Source organism: Centrocercus urophasianus, unplaced genomic scaffold (assembly GCF_019232065.1).
Source record: "Centrocercus urophasianus isolate 14NV4802_14NV808 unplaced genomic scaffold, USGS_Curo_1.0 seq_14, whole genome shotgun sequence".
Taxonomy (NCBI): Eukaryota; Metazoa; Chordata; class Aves; order Galliformes; family Phasianidae; genus Centrocercus; species Centrocercus urophasianus.
In genome coordinates, this window is record NW_024884586.1 from 48,936,855 (window position 1) to 48,956,561 (window position 19,707).

At 43.0% G+C, this 19,707-nt stretch overlaps 1 long non-coding RNA gene across 1 annotated transcript in view; it reads left to right on the forward strand.

The window, feature by feature from the left end:
* The window catches only part of LOC122157931, a 17,244-nt gene extending 112 nt beyond the window's left edge, over positions 1-17,132 (forward strand). Inside the window, exons 2-6 of the long non-coding RNA XR_006168073.1 lie at positions 5,097-5,372; positions 8,051-8,287; positions 8,849-9,132; positions 15,122-16,025; positions 16,843-17,132. This is a non-coding gene — a long non-coding RNA (uncharacterized LOC122157931). The remainder of the gene's footprint in view (positions 1-5,096; positions 5,373-8,050; positions 8,288-8,848; positions 9,133-15,121; positions 16,026-16,842) is intronic.
* The last annotated feature ends 2,575 nt before the right edge of the window (positions 17,133-19,707 follow it).

Genomic DNA, 19,707 nt, shown 5'->3' on the forward strand with positions numbered 1-19,707 from the left:
AGCAATGCACATAAAAGAGATCCAGTGAGTGCCAGAATTAAAGAATGAGTAGAATTAAGACTTTGAGTCTAATATATTTTGGTATTAGACGAGCGCTAAAGACCCTGGCGGTAACCACAAGTGGTGACCTATTGCTTTGATCAACAACATCTACCAGAAAATATATTTTGCCAGCAGATCCTTCTGCTCCCACAGTAATGAACCTCCACCAAAGATAAATGCATTTGGACGTGCATTTGATCTTGTCGTATGATTTGAATGCATTTGCAATTCTGTACTCACAGTTTAAATTCACTGTCGAGAGCAAGTTGCAATACTTTTAACGGGCTCTAATCTCTCTGGTTTCAGTTTGAGACCAAGAGGCATTTCATATCATCAGCAGTGGATTTGTATTGTATGCTCAGAAAATAGAACTGGATTTCCAGGGGGTTTAATTTATCAATATCTGGTCTTTACGGGAAACATTAGTTTGCATAGGAAAAGGGGTTAAAGGAAGGTTTAAATTATGTCTCTAATATTTCCTGAAAACTTTGTACAAAAATATTCTATGCCACAAAAGCCCATTAAATATTCAAACTTTAATATACATTCCTCAGTAACAAATGTACAGTTAGATAACACATAAAGAATTGTGAATGACTAATTATATTTTGCATATTTACAGCAAAGACAATTAGCAAATAGCTTTTATATGCAAAATAAATGAAAAAGTAATTAAGATGCACTAACTAGAGCAGCAATATCAAGTCTGTTGTCTTGTGATTCATTCCTAACAAACATAATAATTATGCATTCATTGTCATATAATTAAAACAGCTCTGTCCTTTAGAAAACTGGTTATTTACTGTATAATAACCTGAAGAGTGGCAGAAGTTCCTCATAATGGTGAGAAGGATAATTAAATATTTCTTCCTGGTGTCTGCTCACTCAGTTGAGTTTATTATCTTAAACTTCTACAAGAAAATATTTCTTTGGCAGTTCCAAGCCCTCTCCCCAGCTCACCTCCTCCCCACTGGGAAAACTGTGCCTCCGCTGCTCCCTGCTCCCACACCAGAACCTCCCCGAGTGCTGCCAAAATGGGTACAGCATTAAATCCCACACCAGAAGTTCATGGGTTCCACTTGGGAGGATGGGGATGCTCCCGTTCAAACCATCTCCTCCATGCTGTGACCTGGGTTGAACTCCTTTGGTGTCACTGCTGGACGGGCCCACATATCTCATTTTGTGCATGAAGAATACCCCCTGGCCTGAATGTGCCATGATCCTTGGATGGAGCACAGCAAACCTCTATCCTCCAGCAGTAACCCACTGCAACTCTGCCTCTCTCCATCCTCCTACTGCTTTCATTGCCCAGCTCTTATTATAGCTCAGTAAAACATAATAAATCATTTGGACTCAACTGGAACCATTAACCAATGCACAACAGAACATCCAGTACCATAAGCCATCTCTGTAATACCACAATATCATCAACCACTCTTTTTGTCTTAAAATTCCATTTTCCTGTAAACCTCAGCTGCAGAACGCACCGAGCTCCAGCATAGGAAAAGCAAAGTAATTGTTTGGCTGAACTCAGGGCTGGCCTGCATCAGTAATCGGATTTCAGGGGACTCAATAGGTGAGGAGCAGGGCACAGGGAGCCGGTCACCGATGTGTGCTGGGACAGACAGACTCAGTCCTGTTCTCCTCTCAGAGCCTCAGCTCAACACCAGCCCCATGTGAACCCGCACAGAGGGAGCTGGGATTGATTTCATTGCCCGCAGCCCCTCAGCCCGTTACTAGGAGTGTTTGGGGTAACCTGAGATTTGCCTTGAAGGGATGAGCAAGATGCAAAACGAACAGAAAGAAAGAAAGAAAAGGATAACATTGTGCTGTTGGCCTCTGCCAGGAGTGTGGTCTTTGCACATGTTTCTCAGTACTCCAGGAGAAAAAAAAATTGAAGTCCCTACAGGCTTTGTTACTCAATTCATTTATTCAGACCTCTCCATCTGCTTGTTTCCTCTTTGGGAAGCAATGGGACATGGCCTGGCCTGAGCAGAGGGACCTCACGCTGCACCCCCTGAATTAGTCATCCTTCAAAATTCTGGTCCCACATTGGTCCCCATGCCCTCCACACTTCTAACTCAGCACAGAATGGAGATGGACTTTATTCTCCATTAAAGTCTATACAGCAGAGATTTCAGTGTTTGGGCCATGCTTACACTTCCTTAGGCTAACCTGGTGCTTGAATGCATTCCTCAACAGTTCTGTCTTTCTCCTTTATCCCCTTCATACTAATGTTGGACAACCAAAGTTTTCTTTCCTCGTGCACTGCTGATGCCTAGTCTGCTGCTTGAGTCAGAGCAAGGATGGAGGGCAATACCTGTTAGTATGGGCAATACCACTGTGTGACCCCTTTTTCTCTCCTTATCCCTTGAAATATACAGTGCTGCAAACCATCTCTACCATGCATGAAGGAACAGGGACCATTAACCAACCTATGAGGACTATTAGCCACCCTGTATGGACCATTAGCCATCCTATAGTGAGCAGTAGCCATTGTATAGGAAGCATGAGCTTCCAGAGCCTGCAGGGTGTCAGGACACAGCTCTGTGCAGAGCTGTCAGAAGAGACTTAACCTCGCTCTGTCCCTGTTTACCCAAAGTAAGAAGATTGCAAGGCTTATTTGATGTTTGTGAGTGCCTCGGGGTTATGAGATGATAGGCATTTTGTACATGCAAGTGTATTATAATGCATGTCATAAGTAGAATTAATAAGCTGTAATGTATTAATGTAAAGGTAGCACACGCTCCTGCATGATGGCCTTTCTATCTGCAACTAAATGATTGTTAATTTGAAATTGGGTTAAGAAAAAGTAACGTAGTCCATCAGTATGGGATAATGAGTCAGTAAATATCATTTATACAAAATGAGTCAGCAATAAGAACTATGACAAAAAGAGATGCAAGGGAGAGGATGCTTGGAGAGATGGATATGACACATGCATTCCTTTCAGAAGTTATAATGTTCTTTTTGAAAATTTGGCTTTGATTTTGGGCAGTTCTCATCTAAAATATTGGGGATCCCAGCAGGAGCTGGGCACAGAACCAGAAGGGGGGACCTTTTGCCTCAGACTTTTTGTGAAGGGCAATCTGAGCCCTCAGGAAAGAATCAGAAGGTCCTCTGTGACTTAGTTGGGATGTTGGGATTGAACATCAGAAGCTGGGGTTGGGGTGAACATCAGAAGCCCTTCTTGATCATGGAGGCATCAGTGAGCTTTCCTAGAATCATGTAATAGAATTGAAAGGCTGGAAATGGCCTCCCAATATCCCCAAGCCCAACCTCAGCCCATCCCTACCATGCCCACTGACCACATCCCTCAGTGTCACATCTCCATGGTTCTTGGGGTACCTCCAAGGACTGACTCCACCATTCCCTGGGCAGCTGTGCCTCTGCATCACTGCTTGTCCTGAGAAGAAATGTTTCCAAATATCCAACCTGACTCTCCCCTGGTGCAACTTGAGACCATTCCCAACACCTGGGCTTTGCCCATATCCTGAATTCAGGAAGGTTGTGACACCCAAGCACAGCTTGGGTAGAAATTATCAAAGTCCTCCTCTGACTGGAACCAAGAAGCCAAACTATTATTATGATAAGTGTTCATATTTGGACTAATTATGTATTTTGCACATGCAATCCACACCTACTGATGAGCTCTCCCAAAAGCAGAGGTCAAAATGCTGTATCTACTTCAGCAATGAGCTGTCGCTTGAGCAAAGAGGATGCAGCAAGGCCAGCTCCACACTGTAGCTTTTTCTTTCATCTTGCATTGAAAGCAGGAAAGGCAAATGGTTTCTTTCACCTCTCCAAAGTGCTGCATCTTGCAGAAGTCACCCCTAGATTTGTCCCCCTCCCAGGCAAAGGGCCAGCAGCTGGCTTGGTGCGGGGCAGCCTCAGATGGACAGGAATGGGGAGTGTGTGTGAACAAGAATAAATGTTCCTAGGCAGGGATAAGAGGTAAAGGAATAAAATGATCTCAATCTCTGCGTAAAAGAGAGAAAATCAAATTCCAGCAGCTACAAGCTGGCTACGTTATACCATCATAATCCAGAAATGAACATTGATTCCGAAGAAGTCGCTTCTTCAAACTTTAACGCAACAATTAAGTATTCCATTGTCATGGCTCAATTAAATGGTATGGCCTGAGAAAATTGAGGATTGTAAAGTGAGGATGGAATGTGCTTTGATCCTCTTTCCAGGGTTATTGTTTCATTAATAAATGAACATGTCATTTGTCTCACCAGAGGGAGCTCCTGCCCTCCAGGCTTTTTCCCTTTTTTGTTCAGGTTTTATAAAGATGAATTTCCAGTGCTCTGAAATACCATGGATTAGTAGTTAAGCCTGACAGCACTTCGGGGAGTAGTGGGCTTAAAGTGCCTCACACAGGTCTCCAAAGCACTTGTTTACTAATAGAGGAAATCAGCGACCGTCTGCAGCTGCTGATATCGCATTACCATTTGGAAAGACAGTAGCTGAGATAACAAATCACACAGTTTTAATAATTACTCCTGCATTCCAGTTTTTTGTTTCCTGCATAACTGCAAAGGCTGGATTTCTTCCAAATAAACAGATAAAAACAGTATGGAACTTTTATCTTTTAATGATAATGACAACACATCATGTTTCACTAAAAGTTTCCTGCTGAATTTTTTTTTTTTTTCCCCCTGATTTTCAGAGTTTCAATAAAACGTAATTATACTTTATAATTCCGCTCTTTTAATCTTCACTTCAAAAACTATTCACAGTTAGCAAGTTTGCAAGGCACGGGGAGGCAGAGCGGCCCTTCCCCACGTTGGGCTGTTCACAAATTCTATCTTGGGGTAAACCTGTCACCAAACGATGCGACCCAAGCTGCTTTGCATTCAGATTAATAGCTCACCTCATTTGAATACAAAATAGCCCCATTTTTGCGATTATTAAAAAAAAAAAAAAAAAAATTAACAAAATCGTTTGGCAGCGAAAGGATGTTTGAGCGAGGATGTGTCTTTCCTGTCCTAATTTCTTTTTTTTTCCTTCTTCTTTTTTTAAATCCTGAATGGAATATGCTCTGGTGTCAGGACGCTTTCGTATCAATGGCGAGGCACTAAAAGCAGTGCCTATAAGAACTAAATGGTGAATTCGTACTCTGGGAGTCAGAAAGTTCTCGTTACCCCAAAACCTAATCAGATCTCCACACCTTTGCTATGCTGAGAGAAATGCCAGCAGTTTCATTAAGAACTTCTGTTCCTAAATAATTCCATGGATTTATTTAGAAGAGCAGAGAAGAGGAAGAGGAGGAGAGGAATGCCGCAATTGCACCTTCCTCTCCCAACCCAAAATATCCAGGCTTGAAGGTAAGGTAAACTTTTCTCACAGCTTTTAGTTTGCTTACCACCAGCCTATGTTCCAGTGGGTGATTAAAGAAAGCTTTTTTAAAGCATTACTTCAGAATGATCTTAATTGGTGCAAGGTTGAGCCCTTTCTAGGAGGGGAGGGAAAAGGTTGAATAGCCTTTTCAAGTCACATGAAAGTTTCTAGGATGAATGTACGATAATTAGATTAATAAGTAGCTTAATTTATCACAGCTAAGGATTTCAACAGCCACACATTAGAGCAAGAAAAAAAAGATTAGTGTGATTCCAGTTTGTAAAAAAAAAAAAAAAAAAAAAAATTGTACCAAAACTTGATTAACCTTAAATACAAAGTGCCTTTCTTTTTGTGTGTAAATTCAGTGGTTTAAGGGGCAGAAAAAAACAGTGAAATAATCAGAAAAGTCCTGTTCCGTTCCTTTCTGTGTGCTGGCTAATGAGAGATATCAGGACTGTGCAAAAACAACTTTTCCCTGCGAGGTTATTCTTCCCAGAATGTGGATTTAAATGGAATCTGCAGCCTCTGTGCCTGTTGGAGATCCTGAAGATCTGCGTGAGGTGTGAGACAACGGGGCTGAAAATACCCCTACCAGCAGCCTTATGCATTTGAAAATAAAAGAAATGGAAGCAGCGAGGAAATAGGTGAACTATATATTCTGTGGGAATGCACAGTGTTGTTCATCTTGGTGCTGGCAAGCGAGAGCAAGGCGAGAGCAAGGAGCCAGAGGTGTGCAAAGCAGCTGTGGCCAAAGCCGACGCCAAGTGTGCAATTACCAATGCTAATTAGCCCCTCAACATTCGCCTGCACCGAGTGCGGTGTCCAAAGTGTGCCATCATCACTTCTGGGCGCTCACACCAGGTGTCATTAATCCACCTCTGGAATGCCGCTGCCTTGTCCAACGAGGCTTCCCATGCTTTTTAGGAAGTTGGTGTTGGGCCCAAAGGATGGGTTTCGGCTCTCTCTGCCCCGAGCCCCAATTTGAAACAGGCCCGTAAGGGGAAGGGTCGTTCCTCCCCTAGGAAACAGCAAAACAAATGATTCCAAGCCTAAAACAATAACAAGGCTGTGATGAAATGAGAAACGAGGATGGTTGCTTTTAATTTGATCTCATACTTAAGAGGTGCCCACGAGTGCTAATGAAAGGGAGGGAGCAGTGGGTGCAATTAGGGTGCAGATAACGCGCCTTGCATGCGCCGTAGTGTCTGAGAGGTGAGCGCCAGCACGGGGAGATCATCCCAATCAAAGTGGCTGAGGGCACTTGTGCATCGGCCTGTTTGATAAGACTGATAAGTGTAACCAGTAGCTTAGGAGAATCGATTTCCACTGCCGGAGATCTCCCCGGATGCTCTCATCCTTTCTTCTGTTTATATGAAAGTGAAGCTTTAAAGATGCTTTATCATCTAATGGCGAATATGACACAGAGTTACAAACGGAATCTTTTTTTAATCTCAGAGTGGAAAATTTAAGCGGGGCAGTGGTTTGCTTTAATTATGTATATTGAACAAATTTGAAGAGATGAGAAGAAACTTGTTTTTCAGCCCACTGAACCCAAGTGCTTGCCTGTAATCTAAAATGGATATCTAATTATTGTTTAACATAATTTATTTAGGAGGAGTTACGACCTCTAATTTGCCTTTAAATGATTAATTTAGTGTTTAAATAAAGCTCCTTTTATTTAATAATGTTTTCTTTAACCAATCTTCACTAATGTCAATAAACTCTTTGTTTAACCTTCTTAAAGGAAACATTTTCTCAGCTCTGAGACAATTACAAATTGCCAAAACCCATATGGAAAAATGAGCTAAGTAATCATCTAACATTACTGCAGTGTGCTTAAGAAGAGAATACTCCACCCCAGTAATGCAAAGCGAGGGGAAAGAAACAAGTTTTTCTAATCATTGGGCACCCTCACCCATGGGGAGTGGTCTTGGTAGCACCCTCCTGTGCATTGATGCCAATGACCACAAGGGATGAGCTCACACAAAGGGCAAGGGAGCACCAATCATTGCCCCAAAACTCAGCTCCAGACCTTTGGCTCCTTTCTGAAAGGCACATAAATTGGCACATGTATGTTACTTTATAGTCCACACCGGCCAACAGATTTCAAAATGAGCAGCCGCTGTGTGTTGAGCACCATTTCTATGTTATAAAAATGGTATTTGTAACAAGCTATGTGCATGTTCTCTTGATCTTGTTTAGATCCTCTGTGCCTTGCTCTGAAGTATGGTGTGTCACTGGAGCTGGGAAGATCATGAGAAACAACAAGTAGCTCTAACAAAGGCAAAACAGAGTCCAGGAGAACAGAAAGAGGGGAAGTAATGGACAAGAAGGAGAGACAGGGCTTAAAGCAGGAGTGGAGAGCAAGATTACAGAGGATGGCAAAGGGTAGAAGGAAGAAGAAAATCCAGGATGTGAGGTTCATAGGTTTGTGCTGGTCTGATTGTGGAGATCTCCATGGATGGAGACTCCACAATCCCTCTGGGCAGCATGGTCCAGTGGTCAACAAACCTCAAGGCAAATAACACCCTGCCTGTGCTAGGAATAGGACGTCCTAGATGGGATGACTTCTCAATATTGGACTTGTTTTGTTATTGACCCAAAAGTTCATGCTGGAACTAAAGAATGTTTCCAGCAAGTCAATGTGTGGCAGTTTTGTTTTTAGAGTGGGAGCAATGCCTGAAACTGCTCAGGAGTTGTGGGACAGCAATAGGATGGAAAAGTTTGACTCCTCAAGGTGTGGTCTGCAGAGATGTCACATGTGGGAAAAGAAAGGATGGACAGGTGGAAAACAAACCAGGAAGAGGAAGAATGCAGAAAACTCTCAAAAGAGCAACAAATATTGAGAGGTGTGAGACTCAACCAAACATTAGGAACAGAGCTACAGAAGACTACAGGAAATGTAAGTCCACACTGGTTATTGTCTGGAACTCAAGTAGTATCAAGGTGAACAGAGACATATGTCGGCACTGCAGTCCACAAAGAGCAAAGCTGCCTCGGTGTGGCTGGAAGCTCAGCAAGCATTAGGTGGCCAAAGCATCTTATTCTTCCTCTGCTTTGGGAGTAGGTGGGAGCCTGAGAGCTGGTTCTCTGCTGGCCAGAGACCAAAATATCACACGGGAGTGTCTGCACTTCTGTTCTCCATCACCTGATCATCTAGCAGGTCCCTGCTCTGTTCCCAGCATCCCTTCACTGACATAAAATATTCTCTTTTGGTATCTTTCTTTTTTAATACTGGCAAAGGCCTTTTGAGTACTTGTCTTCTGAAGTTTTGATATGAGAGGTTCAAATTATTTCCTAACAATACGAGCCAAGATCTCATTCAAGTTGTGGACATCCTCAGCTCATTACTGTACACACTTAGGCTGATACACTGGCATGGGTGATTTACCACAGGTTCTCACAGGAAGGTGAGAAAATCCATGCTCAGCTTCTTCTTTCTCTCTCATCCTTACACTTACAGACCATTCCTCAGAAATTCAGACTGAGGCCACACAACAGCAGAGCCCAGCTGATGCCATCAACACAACCAGGATTCTCTTTGCATTCACCTGCAAGCAAACTTCTATGTAAGTGATGAGACTGGGACCAACACACAAACAAGAAGGATCTGGGGACCCCCACGCTCCCTTCCAGAGCCAGCAGAGTTGGATGAACTGCTACCTTAGCATCTCCTCAGAGCTGGGCCAGCACATCAAGGGATAAGAGAATTGAGTCCCGCCTTCAGCTCTGGCCTCGGCTTTCCAGGTGGGGTTCCTCCGCGAATGCAGCCATACACTAGTCCAGATGTTCAAAGAGGGACCAGCCTCCCACAGGTCCTATGGGAAAGATGAACAAGAGGACAGTGAGCAACTACATGTCTTAAAATGTTCAGTTCACAAGCCACCATGAGCTGTTTGCCCTGCATACGGTAGGAATCAAAGTATAATCTCAGTTGGGTTACAGGTGAATGAGCAGATGTTGTTGCCCTCAGGCAGCTTGAGGAGATACCATCACCTTCTGAACACAGTGTGTTAAAGATGAACCTTCTTTAAAATAGCTGATGACCTTCAGCCTGCTAACTCTATGTAGGCCCAGCTGCTCGTTAGGGGTCAAGAAATGCCTGGTTAAAAGCTCCTGCCCCACTTTCCACACAGCATGGCCAAGTCCCCTGAGACTTGCTTGGCAGCCCAACCACATGTGGAGCTGAATCACAGTACACATTCCTCCAATGGAGTTCTTTCAATGTTAGGAGATGTCATGGCCTGCCCCAATGGACGTGGGAATAGTTTTCCCAGGAAACATGTTGACACATAGAAAGAAAGTTCTCTGCATCAGCCAATGCAGAGTCTTCAAATAGCAATAGGATGCATCCAAACTTTTATTATTATTATTTAATAAAGAAGTTATTGTGCCTTTTTTTTTGAAACCACAATAGGAAAAGGGTAGATGTGGCACCGAGGGATATGGTTAGTGGACATGGTGGGGATAGGTTGATGGCTGGGCTAGATGGAAAAGATCTTGGCGGTCTTTTCAAAACTTAATGATTTTATGATTCTATGAAAGAAAAAATCAAAGGTCTTTTTGCATCCCTCATCTCTTTAGACAGGACTTGCACATTGCTCCCAGCTGCTGAAAACCCTCACTAACCTAAACTAAGTAAAAATTTAAGAATCAAATGGAGCTGTAAACTGCTAGTTAGAAAAGAACTTAGCTTTCACACTTCAGTTAGCTTTTCATCAACCCTGTAAAATTCCCACTGCTTGCATGGACAGGAATGGGTAATATTCTTTGATAAAGGAATAAAATATCAGGTAGGAAGCATTTTGTTTGCCTGGAACTTCATTATCTCCATCCCCGCCCTCCTGAGCTCATATGAAGGCTGTGTGTCTGGGCTGGTGTGGTTTTCTGTTCTGGTTATTCTCTGTTTGGCTTGTATTAGCAGCTACTAGCATGGAGCCCTGGAGGTAGCTCAAAGTTGAAGTTGTTTCCCCTTTCATCTTACATCATTATTTAAAGTGATATTATGGATTTTGTTCTGGAGCTACAAATTCATCTAGATTACGTACCCCACTGTAAATTTTTACAGTGAAATACAGAATCGGTAGCTTTTCTGAGAGAGACCAAAAAAAAAAAAAAAGGCAATTCTAGCAATGGGAGAGGACAAGTTGGTAGAATATTAGGAAAAAATTGTACTCCAAAAGAGTGGTGATGGAGTGGCACAGCTGCCCAAGGAGTCGTGGGGTCAATGGTCACCATCTTGAAGATATCCAAGAGCCACGGAGATGTGGCACTGAGGGATGTGGGCAGTGAGCATGGTGGGGTGGGCTGGGGTTGTGCTTGGGGATCATGGAGGTCTCTTCCAACCTGAATGGTTTTATGATTCTGTGGTTCTACGAGTATTTTTCCACCTCACCATAACAACCCTCAAAGCCAGAAACACATATTCTCCGTGATTCTGTTTTTGTTTTGCTCTCTTGTTTATTTTCATCTTAACATTAATTGCCCCATAAAGTCTGCTTGGTTTTATCAATTAGCTTTTGCAGTGAGAAAATATTTTAGCTCCTAATGCAGCGTAATGATTTTTTTTGCCTATTTGCTGAGGGGGTTATTAATAAATGTCCCCACTGGGGTTAGAACTCTGGTGCACTGGTGTTTGCTTTAGGGGAAATGAGGGATTGGAGGAAAATCCTAACCAAACGGAGCTGTAATTAGAGGGAAAGCAGCTGCAATTAGAACTATATGTTCGCCTACACCCATGGCACGTGGGGACAGACCTCCCCTTGACTCAGGCAGGGATGGCAGCAGCAGCTCTGCCATGGCAGACAGGGGAAAGCTGTGGGTTTCCCCTTCGTTTCCAGATGTTGCACCATGCATTCAGCATATTTTCCAAGGAAAAGCCTTTCAAGGAAGATTTCTTCTCAGCAGAGAAGCCAACTGCAGACTCCTCTGGGCCGGGATTTCACCCTGATGTCTCACTCCTTGCTATTTATTAACCTGAACTGCTGCCACCAGCACTGCTGGGCTCTCTGGTCAGTTGCCAGCAGAGAAGGTCCTTCAAACACCGCATCCCAGTGCTCATCAGACACCCTCACTGTTACCTGCAGAGCCTTCTCCTGAAGCTATAGGTTCTCCAGGGCTGCATAGCAAAGCCTGGCAGACCTCGTCCTCCTTCCCGCTGCCACAACGGGCTTTGTTCACCAAGGAGAGGAGCAGACGCTGTCCCTGCAGCTTTCCTGCCTTTTACAAATCTAAATTCATCATTGCAGGGAAATGAGGCAGCTAATAGGCTGTCCTAGCAAAATCATAAGACACAAGTTTCTGGAAAGATGAATTTTCCAGCCTGAAGCCTGATGGGAATTCAGGCTGAGTTAAAACATTAGCGTTTGACTTTATCAATTAGCCGAACAACATTAAACACTTTCATACAGCAAGGACACATATGGAATAATAATAAAAAAGTGCAACAGATGTGCAGTGCTGCTTAATATGGCTTTTAGCTTAATTCATCTCATTGCAGAAAGCTGTAATTCTCATGGTTTCTGAACACCAGCGGCTGATGTAACATGTTGTCCTTCCCTCTTTTTTTGGCTAAAAAAAACCCAAACCAAAACAATTACTATTATAGCACTATTAGCTTTAAGGATTTACAGCTTTGCTTCTTTCACAGCAGAGATCAGAAGTAATATAATTTGTTCTGGGAAAACCTGACCGTGTCCTTACAAGCCTCTGCAGGGCACTCGTATTGATATTCTCTATAGGTTCCCCATACAGCCCTGTGTAGGAAACAGGCTAGGAGCTGGCTGGTTACAGAGACCCATGTTTGAGTGCAATCTCTAACCCATCACATCCAGAGAAAGCAGATAGAAAGCAGCAGCATGGTGCAAAGGCTTATCATAAAATGGAATATCATAGAATGGTTGGGTTGGAAGAGACCTTAAACGCCATCTAGTTCCAACCCCTGCTGAGGTCTGGTGCCTCCTACCAGGTCAGGCTGCCTGGGGCCCCTTCCAGCCTGGCTATGGGCACCTCCAGGGATGGGGCATCCACAGCTTCTTGGGCAATCTGCTCCAGTGCCTCACCACCCATTGAGTAAAGAAGTTCTTAAATTCCCACCACTTAAATGTAATAGAGGAGGGGTTTAGCCCAGCATTGAACTGCATCCACAAAAAAGTAGGTCTTGCCATCATCTCCAAAAGATGCAAGCTGTGCAAACACCAGAAAAGTCACCTATATGAGGATGGGTCTTAAGATTCCCTTTGGAAAACAACTGCTGTAGATAGAAAACCTGAAACACCGTGTGGAGCGTGAAGCAGGTATCCGCCACCAGCACTGCTGGAGCAAGAAGAGCTGACCCTCAGTTGCTGTGTATGGCTCATTCCCTATTGCTCTTCCCAGCAAAAGCATTGAGGCTTTGCATGGAGAAGGTGAGAACTCTTTTTGTACAAAACAAAGCCTTCTGACCTGGCAAAAGCGAAGACAAATAATTATAGGGTGGAAATAATAGTCACAGAATCATAGAATTGAGTTGATAGAGACCCTTTAAAGCCATCTGGACCAACCCCCATGCAGTGAACAGGGACACCAAAATCTCAATCCATTACTCAGAGCTCTATCCAGCCTTGGGTGTCTCCAGGGATGAAGCATCCACCACCTCTCTGGTCAACCTGAGCCAGTGCTGCACTTGTTGTAGAAAAACATTTTCCTTGTATCCTATTATACCTCCCCTCTTTTAGTTGGAAACCATTTCCCCTCATCCTGTCACAACAGCCCCCGCTGCAGAGTCTGTTCCCTTCTTTCTCACAGCCCCCCTTTAGATACTGAAAGAACAGCATACATCCGTGCACGCACACAAACCAACACCTATGTCTTAGCGTGTATCTGTGTAACACGTGTACACACACAATAAACACGTGGTATGTTCATTAGCTAAAGGCAGAACTCATGCTGTAGCCTTTCCTCCCTGTGCTGAAGGGCGTGAAATTAAGTGCAGGTGTTTTGAGTCACTTTTATTACATTAACAGCACCAGAAACAGCACAACCTATTGCGGCTGCTTTGACACAGCCGTTAATTTTCTCTTGCAGCTGTGGCAATTAGAAAGTGTACTTAATAGAGTGTCATGTTAATTGTTGCAGAGTTAACCAATTTCTCCATTTAATTGTCAATTGATTAACCTATTGAAATGGTAAGTGACTCAGTTTCCTTCCAGAACAAACAGCAGCTACGTATTGTAGCTCCATCCAGCTGGAGGGGGTACTCTGTGATTTGCTTAGGCTCAGTGTGCTGGTATTTTTCTACACCTCCCTGAGCTTTTAATTAGATGAGCCAATTTTACATGTATTTGTCTGCTGGAAAGGTTATCTGTGCTGGAGCTGACCTGCAGAGACAAGGTTGAGCCTAGCGGTCTTAATAGAAAAGGTTTTCAGCTATGACTGCCGTACTTGATTGCATTGTAATGGTAATTAACTTGAGACTTGGCCTCCCTCAATGTTTTTTTGTAGCTTTAACTATGCAATGAGATGTTTCCTCTGTCATATATATGCACTTATTAAGCTCTCATTGGATTCTAATATGCATGCAAATAGTCAAGAGTTTCTTAAGGCTAATACTACACTATGTAGATTGTAGTGCCATTAAGTCACTACAAAGATGTAGCCCGCAGCAAACTTAAAAGGCTCCTCTTCCTGTGAGTGTAGGCGAGGCTTGATTTCTCATTTTTGTGCTTTGCTTAAACCTAAAGGAGGAAGAATTCCCTCTACGTAGTTTCGTTGCCTTTTAACCTGAAGGATGCTTTGCACGACAGCAAGCTTTAAGGCTTTATTCTTACAGAACCATCCTAAAAGCGCTCTTGTGCTCTACAAGGAAGATTGCAACGTTCTCAATTCCAAGTCGGTTTGTAATCCATCCCCACCCCTACTCCTTGCTCCGTGTGGCCCGTTTGAAAGCCCCCGGTATCTCCTGTGTTTCCGCATGTTCTTTTACAGTACGGCGCTGTCATTTAATTACGAGACAATCCACCACAACTGAGCAAGCATTTCCATCATTGATAATGTTGGTAGCAGGCAACTGAGACAAAATGATTACAAACCTATGTTGCGCTCAATAGTCCTTTAGAGGATTTCTCTCTTAATAGCGCTGCCTCATTCATGTTTGGTTCAGTACATTTGTTCTTTAAAAAAGGCATAGATTAGAAGAGTTTCAGGGTAGGTTAATAACTCAACTGAAAATGGCTGCTCGCATTGTCAAAGTCTGTTCCTGCAGTTGCCTGGTGCTTTCTTCAGTTCTTCCACACTGCAGCTTTGGCCCAGTTGGTAAACAGCTTAAGTCCAGACATCTTTTCATTCTCTGCGCAGCGGATTGAAATAAAAATGCATATAAGTGGCGACTGACTGGCGCTAGCCTGACAATAGCCTGTAACATTATGCAAGGGTATTTACATAGGAATAAGGCCTTGGTAAAGAAGACAGGGGCAATTAATGACTAGGGCCACACATATAAGGAAAGTTTGTCCAATCCTTTCTTCAATAAAGATCTTTTGTAAAGTGCTATGGAAACTCATGGAGGCCCCCAAACAGATTAGGAGTGGGACTTTTTTGTTGTGTTTTTGTTGGTTTTTTTGTTTTTTTTTTTTTTAAACTTGAAACTAAAAGGGCCAAATTTTGTAAAGGTAAAATGTAATTCTTCTGCAGTTTAGATTTTTTTTTTTTTTTTTTTCCCTATTGTGACTCCCCCACACCCTTTCTTTTTTTCCTACAGGAACCAGTTGAGTGCAGCTACTTTCATAAGAGGAAGCACAGGGGGAAAAAGAAAGCAAGCAAGTAGTGTACCTCCACCAGGGAGCACGGTGGAGGCACAGGGCTTGTAAGAGACCCGTCATGAAGCTTGACTCCTTCTGCTCACACAGGTTTGGCATTTAAGCTAATTTGTAAGCATTTAGGGCCTGACTCTGATCTCCCTTTCACCGCTCACTGGAGCTGTCAAAGCACTTCCCAGCAGAAGTAAGGAAGGGAACCTGCCAGCTGGATTTGTCCCTTTCTCCATTCTTTTGTCCTGGTGGATTTGGGCTTAAGTAATTCTGACAAAACAAGGACCCCCATGTCCTAGCATGGGTTGTGTTGCTGATAGTGGAGCATCTTCAGGGATGTAGAATCCTTCCAGATGGGATGCCCTCCTCAAGGCTGACATATAGGGGAGGGTTTACACACTTTACTTTTCCACCTGTAGGGCTCAGCTCAAGGCTTGTGGATACCGGTGAGTCCATTCTATCTCCCTAGGGGACACCAGCCCAAATCCTAGTCAATGAGGCCTATTCCAATAGCCAACAAGGCCTGCTCCAGTGAGTCTCAGGCTTCAGGCTTGCACGGCTCTGCTGAGGACCTCATTTTTCCATGGGTGGTCATGGCACATCTGTTAATGGCAACTTGAACACGTCCACAGCAGTTAAGCAGTTTCACTTTCAGGCTCAGATGTTGGTGTTCAAAGACTTTGTTCTTATTCCAATGACTGATAGAGGACCTCTGTTTGGGTTGATGCTGTAGTCTTTTAAGTACGCTTTCCAGAAAGCTGTAAGTCTCTATTTTGAGAGCAGAGCAGAGATCCTTCTGTTGAACCCATTGTATGCATTCAAGAAGACAACACTTTGGTGGACATCAACACATTGGTAAGCATCAATGAGGAAAGCCTCAATGATTTTTCTATAGTTCTTCCAAGTTTGAAGCCATTTGATGATCTGCTTGCTGAATCTTTTTCCTCTTAAGTGATTTTTATAGCAGAATATAACTCAGGAGAAAAATATACTTCCTGGGAAGTATATTCTTCTGGTTATGCCACTTTCTTTATTCAGAATTAAATTAAAAGATCAACACTTCCATGGAAAATAATTCCTGAAATGCTTTCTGGACACTAAAGAGGGGGAAACAAACGTTAATAACACAAATGTGTGATTCCTGTGAGAGGAGTGTGGATGCAGCAGAGAATGTGATTCTACTTCAGCCCTGGAAAGCTGCAGAAATCAATGCTTCATTCAAGGCTATTGATCAGTACTAAATTAATTAGACTTCAAGGCTTATGGCAGTTGATAAGACAACTTGTTAATTTAGTCAATGATAGTGTTTTCCCTAAAGCAGCAAATACCCTCTTTCTCAGAAAAGACATTTCCAGCACTTGCTACCCAATATTTTTCCCCCTCTTTTTTTTTTTTTTTTTTTAATTTAAAAAAAAAAAATCACTTTACATTTAAATTAAGATAAGGATTGGATGGGGAGATGCTTCCATCTACCCCCATTTGCCTTCCTTTGCTCTAACGTTGGAGCAGGATGTTGATAACATCTGATGTAATTTAATAGGATGGCAGCATAACATTTAGCTTCTTCGACCCCGGCCCATTGACGGCGACATTCATTTGGGAAAGCTGCTGGGGGAGGAGGAGGAGGGAGCAGACCCACTTTCTAACTATGTTTTTAAAATGGCAAACCCAGAGTTCCTGCTTCCCAGGCAAGCAGGATGCTTGTGGCAGCTGACAAAGGCATGGGCAGTGCTGGTGCTGCAAGCCATGAATGAGACGAAGGTATCCCAGAATACCCTGGACATCGGGCCGTACTTCCTGCTGGCTGGGAAGGACAAAAGGACAAAGCTGAAGGAGTGCCGGGGTCCCACCACCAGCTCTTGGAGGCACCAGTCTGCTACCAACAGCACTCCAACCCTCGGAGAATGCTAATAAGCCACTGAAGAGCTCAGCTTTCCTGCCATAATTCTATAGCGCCGTCGAGGACCCCATAGTGTTCGCTAAATAAAGACAACTAATTGAGAATTTTTTGCACATTTTGCTCTGTGGACTTGTTGTTCAGGCGGTTCGTTGGGGAGAATGTCCCCCTACTGACAACAGGGGCTGATTGTTTTGGCAGCCGCCGGGTTAGCGCGAGTTCCCGCCTCTGGGGCTGACTTTCCAAGTATGACAAAAATGTTTAATTTTGGATTTTTTTTTATTTTTTTTTTTTAATTATGTGGCTGAGAATTATTTTGGCGTTGTGGAGAATAGGCCGTCTGGTGCTCATGTTAAAAAAAAAAAGAATATTGCTGGCATGGACTCTCAGAATTAAACCTTTGGTCTTTCTCCTTTATTTTCCCTCTCTCACTCTTTTTCCTTCTCTCTCTCACTCTTTTTGCTGGTTTTGGGTGTTGATTTTTATTTTATTTTTTTTTTTAAACTGTATTTCCTATGGTGAGGCCTACATTTTTGTGTCTGCAGGTGACACTTTGATTGAAACTAAAATTAATAAATCAGCTGAAAAGCTCACACCTACAGCTCACAGCAGGGCCTTGAAAACACGGTTATAAAGGGAGCTTTATGCCCTTGTGTAAAGAAGGAATAAATTACAGAAGCACTTGTTGCCCTTGGACTCGATTTTGCTTTGCAGCCTGGTATCTTATTTTTGGAGCTTATTGTTAATCAACAGGTTCCTTGTAGGTTTAGCAGGTGACTTTGCTATTAATCTCCTATTTGACCACTATAGCATATTAATGAGGTAGGATTCTGGATGTGGCTATGTCTCCAGCACGAGGAATTAGTTTAAAAGGTGCACTCTTTACTCAATTGCCCACAGTTAGCGATGCTGCGGCCCAAATGCAAAGTAGCATTTTCTGCAGCTTGTGTAGCATTAAGAGTGTTTTACTAACATTATGTTCCTCACTGTGCTTTTCTTCTGTTGTATACTTATTTCTTCTCCGTGGAGGGCTATTATCAGGCTTACCGGTCCTTCCTTGTTGCTGTGTTTTTGGGGGCTTTCTTCATTTCGCATTCCCCTAACAAAATAATGAAATCACATATAAATGACAAAATGATATCCTTGCTTATTAATGCGCACCTTGGCTTTAATTAAACAATTTTGGTGGGCTCGGAAGGACCATTGGATTTAAATGAGACGCTCGCCTCAACATTTCTCTTCAAAACTGGCTTAATAAATATCATTATAAAGTGCCGGAATTCAATCAGCCCCATTTCACCTTGTGTTTTGGGTCTGATTTAAGCTTGAAGTGAGGATACCTATAGGGGTAGTTAAAGAACATAAAGAAAAGCTGAGGATTTAAGTCTTAAATTTGTAATTACAAGGATCTGCCAAAATACATAATATTATGAGACGGGCTACAAAACACCCCGGTGGAAACAGCAGCTTTGTTGTAATACAGTAATTTCCACATTCCAAGAAACGTGCTCTGCCATAGACGGTTATTATCGGTGTTCCCTTTCATAACTTTCAGACATGTGGTCTACCTCCCAAACAGATCCATTTTCTGATTTAAATCAGAACTGCCAGGCTTATGCACGCAGATTCTCGGCATTTTCTTAACAAGGACTCTTACACTCAACAGCATATTTGTGTCAGGTTAGATGTCAGCCTGGAGTTTTAGCCTGAACCGTAAAAATATCTGTCTTCTGTGGATTAAGGTCAAAGTTATCCAGTTACTTTAGCTTGGTATTTTGGTATTCCTTTTCTTTCTGCTTTTTTAATTGGGCTATACATATTATAAAAAAGGACAGGGGGAATAAGATCTGACGGTGAGTGCATTTAGGAGCAAGAAACACAAGTATTGCTGATCACTTTACCTTTGCCTCACAACAACACCCGCAGAAGGAGATGTACTGCTCACGTTCAAAGTAACAACAAAGCGTGTATCTATATTTTCAGAAATGAATGTCAATTTATGGCATTGCAGGGCACTCTGACAAGAGCTGGCCACTCCATCAGCCCAAAGTGCTGTGCTGGAGTGAAGCATTTCAGTGGGGCAGCCAGACAAGCTTTGTGGCTTTGGGAAGAACCTCAGCGGGGACAAATTATGAGGAAAACACAAACTTCATTGTCAGACCTTGTAGAACTTTTGGCTCAGAGCGGGTGGGATGAAGGGTTGAGGTGAAATGGACACTGGCTCAGGAGTCTGGATGTGCCCAGAGGTGCTCCCAAGGCACGATGCACACAGAGCCCACTGTCCGCCAGTGTGCCCCAGGCAGAGTGAACAGGCTCAAATGGGACACACACCACCCAACTCCTTCATTCGTTAAAGCTAACGTGACATTTCCCTATCACAGGCCGACAACAAACTTCACTTGGAAGAGGGGGGAAAAAAAAGAAAAGAGTTTTTCAGCTCTGAGAATTCGTGCAGTTATAACCACTGACTTGATTTTTCTTCCTTCCTTTTTTTTCCTTTTTTTTTTTTTTTAACAGTTTTGTTGCACTTCTTTCAGATATTCTGCATTGCAGCCCAGTTTGTGAGGGCTCAAGGAATAGTGCATTTTTACTGCTCAGGCACAGACCCTATACATCAGGATTTGTCATTAAAACACTGGC